Here is a 6,775-nt window from a genome sequence, read left to right on the forward strand (position 1 = left end):
AAACTTTAAAGTGACCTCTAAATACGTGGAACACAAAAAGAAACATTTAGAAAGGGAAAAACCTTAAAAATTAAGAGATATATATTGTATGATCCCATTCATATGAAATGTCCAGAATTGGCAAACCTATAGAGACAAAATAGATCAGTGCTCGCCTGGAGATGGCATGGGAGGCAAAGTGGGAGGAGGAAGGAATGACTACTATGAGGTTTCTTTTGGGGATACAGAAAATGTTCTAAAATTAGGTTATGGTGATGGTCACACAACTCTGTAAATACACAAAAAACACTGAACTGTACACCTTAAATGAGTGAACTTTATGGTAGGAAAGTTTACCTCAATAAAGCTATTTAAAAAAAAAAAGACATTATTTATTTTTAAAAAGCTAGAACATTCTACCAAAGGAGAAATTCAGCCCACTAAGCAATACTCAAGATCTTTGTTTGTTTGTTTAAGCAAGTGAAAGACTGAAACTGAGCATTAACATTGTCTCCAAAGAATCATACACCATACCCAAACTCCCTAATGCCTCCTTCAAAGTTACAGCTTTTTAATACATAGATCTTTCCACTTGGTTATACCACAATATTCTGTCAAGCTGAACTTCTTTAGGCTCTAGCTGATAAAAACAAGATCTTCAAGATAGCACAGGAATTTAAAAATCATCCCACAACTGCTAAAATTCAGACTTGGAAATTATTAATTTAAATTAGAATTTAGAGTAAAAGGGGAATAGACTGAAATGGCAAGTTTGTTTAAAAAGTCTTCAACAGAAATTATTTCTCACTTTCACTCTCTCTAGGTATTTCCCCTCATCAAGTGTTTTCTTAAAATAGATAATTTGGCATTTTCAGTTCTTTTTCTCACGTTCCTAGAACTATGAAATAAACAGGAGGTGGTACTACCATTTATTCAATTATATAAAACTAAAAACTTATCTTTCTCTAATAACATAGAGTTTCCACCTCAACACACAAACATCATCAAATTCCATCTTAATATTTCTCTTATTTGAGCTCCTCTTCTCTATTTCTTGTTTAGGTCAGGCCCTTATCCTCTTTTACTTAGATAACCACAATAGCCTATTCCCTAAGCCGTCAAGACTAGCCTCACCCCAACCTCCAATGTATTATCCACAATACTGCTCAAACCTAATAAGGCTAAAGTGAACTCAATAAACTGGAGGGTTTCACACACACATTCTCTCTCTTCCCTCTCTCTCTCTCCTTCCCTGTCTCCCTTCTCTCCTTTCATCCCTTTAAACTAAATTGATATTTTAAATTAAAGTTTTCTGCTCATGTTACTTTATAATTCATTTTTTATTTTCACATAAAATGATCATCTCCCCTTCTCATTAAGTATACTTGTGCAACATAATTTTTGATGGCTGAATATTACATTCTATGGATGTACCGTATTTTACTATGTCTTCACAATGTAAATAACATATTCATGCTCTACTGGTGAACAAAGGAGTTTCTCTTCAACATTTTTTCTTGCTTATCTTTCCTTTAAAACCTATTTATATCTAAAGTAAAAACTATTTTTGTTAATATAAAATAAAATCATCTTTGTTTCATATTTTATAGCATTTATGGCATTTATTACATTCTAATTTATTATATGATTTATTAAGTCTACTCTATTATTGTTATATTATTTATTAAGTCTACTCTATTATTACTCTACTATAACCCTCTGAATGAATGTCTTATATTTTATTCAGCTTTGGATGCCACCTCCCCAACCAGTCCTACTCCAGCATCTAACTCAGATCATTATTAAATTTGATACTCAATGACATGAGTGATTTACCCAGATAGGGTTACTCTGATAAAAAATATTATGTCCATTATGCTATCTAGATCTCTGTGGGATGACACTGTAGTTCAGTGCTCTTCCAAGGCATGATTCTTTAGCATTTCCTTTGATTTTGTGAGTTACCCCTATTATTCCTATAATACCCCGCCCCACCTCACCCACCCCTTTCCTTTGTCACTTAATTCAGTATGCAACCAAAGAAACCTAATCCATAAAGGCTGAAACACTTTGTAACTGTTCAACAGACATTTGTTTGTTGAGCATAACAGTGAATGAATATACTGAAAGCTAGTTAAATGTGCACCAAAAAGGAAGAAAAGAATACACGAATATATTGAAACAGGAAGAAACTGACTAAACCTATAAGTAAGTCACCGTACCAACACAGCCTCATTTTGAACAATTTGTCCCTATTGCTCCCATCTTTACTGTTGTTCTGGTCAATGGCTTTGACGTTATCCCCAGCTCCTCTCTTTCTTTCACTCATCAGATTCATTCACATTTCCTGCTTGCTCTACTTTCAATATATATATGCAGAATCTAACCACTCTCCCATCTTCACCAGTATTATCTGGCCCAAACTATCATCATCTCTCTTCTGCTTATTGCGATGACCTCCTAACTTGTCTCCTTGCTAGCACCCCTGACCCTCTTCAGTCTACTCTCAACTATGCAGCCAGAATGATCTTGTTAAAACAAGATCAGATAATGTCACTCTGCTCAAAACCTTCCAATAGTTTCCTATCTCACTTAGAGTAAAAGCCAAAGCCTATAATCCCTAATATGACATAGTAAAACCATATGATCTGTCTCCCTTATCTTCTGGTCTCAGCGCTACAACTCCCCCTCTTACTCTACTCCAGTCACACTGGCCTCCTTGCTATTCCTCAAAATTGCCTGATATACTACCCCTAAGAAGCTCTGCATTTGCATATTCTGCCAGAACATTACTTCTTCACTCTCTTATAAAAAGCAATTCTTTTAAGTTCATGCCATGCAACTACGTTCTCTCTTCCCCTCCTAGTTACTGCTACCTATTAAATTTCTCTCTCTCATTATAGTCATCCTAATTCCACCATTAACCTGGGTTTATTAGACAATAGGTAAGTGGAAGTTGTTGGGTGGGGCTTCTGGAAAGGCCTTTTTTTTTTTTTTTTTTGCGCCTTTTGCCCTTCCTCCTTCTAATGCCTTGAGCTCCAGCAGTCATCTTGAACCATAAAATTGTCCCTAAGGATGGAAGCAACATACTAAGAATGACAGAACAAAATGACAGTAGTCTGGGTCCCTAATCTTTGGGGAGCTACCATACCAACCTTGTAATGCTTATCTCTGTATTTCTTTATAAATTAAATACAGTACATACATTCTGAGGGTTACAGTTGAGTAGAATTGGTAAATCATGTATATAACTTACTCAGAATGTAATAATACCATAAATGCTACAAAAGATGTGAAACAATGATGATTTTATATGAACAAAGATAGCATATTTTATGAGAAAATAAACCCAAGTGCATGTAAGTCATTGTTATTGGGGGTTAGTGTCCTATGAAGCTGAATCTAATTCTAAATAGTATAGTTTTTCCAGTGCACATTGCCCAGGGTTCTGTTAATAAAGCAGCAGTAGAAACTGGACATTGAGTAGACAACTTAGAAGTTCTGTAACACTGGGTGATTTCAATAATGCATGGGTGGCCCATTAAGACCTTGGCTTTCAAGTTCCTTTATCTTATCTCTAATGTTCACCTTTCTACCTCCATTAACCACTACCAAGGTCATATGCCGAATCTTATTAACACTAAAAATTGTTAATCCTGGGTTCAATCCCCAGTACCTCCTCCAAAAATAAATAAACCTAATTATCTCCCCCTCCGGCCAAAATAAAATAATTAAATATAAATAAATAAATAAAGTTAAAAAAAAAAACTGTGACTAGTGCTACTAGTCTCTGAATTAAAAAAAAAAAGATATATGCGCACTCCTTTGTTCAATACAACATTATTTACAATTGCCCAGATATGGAAGCAACATAACTGTCCATCAGCAGACAAATGGATAAAGATGTGGTGTGTGTATATATATGAACACACACACACACAAACACACATATATACAATGGGGTATCTCTCAGCTATAAAAAAGAATGAAATCTTGCCATTTGCAACAACATGGATGGTCCTAGAGAGTATTACATTAAGTGAAATAAGTCAGACAGAGAAAAACAAATATTATACAATTCCATTTATATGTGGAATCTAAAAACCAAAACAAATAAACATAACTAAACAGAAAGAGAGTCACAGATAGAGAACAGATGGTTGCCAGAGGGGAGGGGGATGGGGGAAAGAGAGAATTAGGTGAGGGAGATTAAGAGGTACAAACTTTTCAGTAACAAAATTAATGAATCATGGTTATGAAATGTACAGGGTGGGGAATATAGTCAATAATTATATAATATCTTGGTATGATGATGACAGATGGTGACTAGACTTGGCATGGTGATCATTTTGAAATGTATAAAAATATCAAATCATTATGTTCTATACCAGGAAATAACAGAGTGTTGTAGGCCAATTATACATCAAAACAAATAAATGAACAAACTCATAGAAGAGATCAGATATGTACTTACCAGAGGCAGGGATGGGAAAAGGGGGAATTGGATGAAGGCAGTCTAAAGGTACATACTTCCAGTTATAAGATAAGTAAGTACTAGGGATGTAATGTACAACATGATAAATATAATTAACATTGAAGAACATCACAAATGAAAGTTGTCAAAATAATAAATCCTAAAAGTTCTTATCACAAAGGAATAGAATTTTTTTCTATTTCTTTAATTCTGCATTTATATGAGGTGACAATGTTCACTAACCTTATTGTGGTAATCATTTCATGATGTATGTAAGTCAAATTATTATGCTACACACCTTAAACTTACACAGTGCTATATGTCAATGATATCTCAAGAAAACTGGAAGGAAAAAAAAAGTTTAACAAGAATTCCCAGAAATATTCTGTCAGCCTAAGGTAGAATAGGGAAGGGGTACAGAGAGCACCAGAAGCCAGAATGGGTTCAATAAGAAAAAAAGTCATGCTAACCATGTTTAAAAACTACTAGACTGAGAGATTAGAGAAATAACATAGAATAGGTCAAATACGCCTCATTGAAATCAAGGTAAAGTTTCTTATGTTAGTTAGGTGACAGATTGGGAATAGACTGAACCATCCTCAGATTATTAATCAATGGCTTGATATCAATCTGGATGGAGGCTCTCACGTTGTCATAAGGCTCTGTATTTGGCCTTACTTTAGTCAATGTTTATCAACACTTTAAGATTTAAATGGTAGCTTATACATTTTCCTAATGATATAAACCTGGGAAGATTAGATACCATGAAAGACAATCAAAAATCAAAAATATCTGAACAGATAGACACAATGGGCTGAAAATGCAAAATGAAATTTATCAAGGATAAATGTAAATAACTTATCTAAACAAAAGTATGCTTGCTACTAGTAAGAAATCAATTTTAATATTAGCTGATAATTAGTTGAGAGTTTAGTTGACTATAAACTCAAGATGAACCTTCAGTGTGAAGTGTCAGCTTAAAAAGCTCACACAAATTCAGTTAATAAAGTAAAAGTACAATGACCTGAACAAAGAAGAAAATCACTATAGGTCAGGCAACTTCCCAAGAATTACAATATAGAATATGACCTCTAACAAGTGACACTGACCACATATAATAGATTCAGAACAGATAACCAGGATGGTGGTAATGCAGCTGGCAAACCAAATCATATGAAGAACTAGAGAATCAGGAATGATCTCCACAAGAGAAGATCTGAGGCAGAAAAAGTAACATCAGAGCTATTTCCAAGTTATCTGAATGACTATTATATTGAATGGTAGGAATTATGCTTTTATACATTTTGTAATTATTCCCCACTCACACAGTTCCAAATTTTGCATATAAATGCTCAAATATTTGAAGTTCAGAATCAACTCACCTGTTGATGGCTAAGCCAAGAAAGACAGTTGTCATACAGGAATATTTGACGTGACATCAATGACAACTCAACAAAAGAATAAGGCTGGAGGAAGGAAACTTAAGAACCAAAGTAAAAACACTTAAAAGCCTTAGCTGAAGCAAGCTACATAGGATATCTGAGGCACATTACCCTGAAATTTAGAATTTGTCTTAGATGATATTCTTGACCATACCACTAGTTACATTTCAATTCCTTTTGTAAATATTTCCCTACAATAGAGTCATTTTTTTCACTCTTCCTTTACAGAGAGAAAACTGAGACTGACAGAAGCTATTTGCTTGGCACCAAACAGCATGACAATGGTTAACCTTGAATCAGAACTCTAAGCTTTTTACCCACAATCTCTTTGTCAAAACTCTTTAACTAATTAGGGACAAAATAAATAAGCACTTAGCAACTCAACCCCAGTTTGGTAATACTTTGGTTTCACTTTTATTATTATTCCCCTCCAGTCATCCAATCTCTAAACCCATAGAGTAAGCCTGCATTAAAACTATAAAACACACTTTTATTTCTTAAAGCTTAAATGCTAAAACAAAAAAAAAAATAATTGAGATTTGAAACCAAAGATTTGTCTTTTTCATGCTGCTTAAAGGGTAGCTATGGCATCAAAATCTTGGCCAACAGGGTATGCAAGGCACACACCACACTGTTTCTCCGGAAACCTAAGTGGCTTCCTTTGTGCATCAGAGACCTGGTGCAGAGCTGCATCAACTTTAGTGCCAGAAGACAGTGAGAAAAACTTTAACTTTAGTAGAGGAAAGAGGTCTTCATGTATATGAAGAGGAAAAACACATCAGAGATTCATTTTGTTTTATACACAAATTAAAACATGGTGTTAGCTTCTCATTAAACTAAAATAAGGCTGGAGAGGCACAGGACTAGATGGTGTCCAAAG

The 6,775-nt window shown here is 34.5% G+C and overlaps 1 protein-coding gene across 4 annotated transcripts in view; it reads right to left on the reverse strand.

Annotated features, from left to right (window-relative positions):
• Nucleotides 1-6,775, reverse strand: part of AHCYL2 (adenosylhomocysteinase like 2) — a 148,036-nt gene that overhangs the window by 112,576 nt on the left and 28,685 nt on the right. The window lies entirely within an intron of this gene.

The sequence above is a fragment of the Vicugna pacos genome, chromosome 7, assembly GCF_048564905.1.
Source record: "Vicugna pacos chromosome 7, VicPac4, whole genome shotgun sequence".
NCBI lineage: Eukaryota > Metazoa > Chordata > Mammalia > Artiodactyla > Camelidae > Vicugna > Vicugna pacos.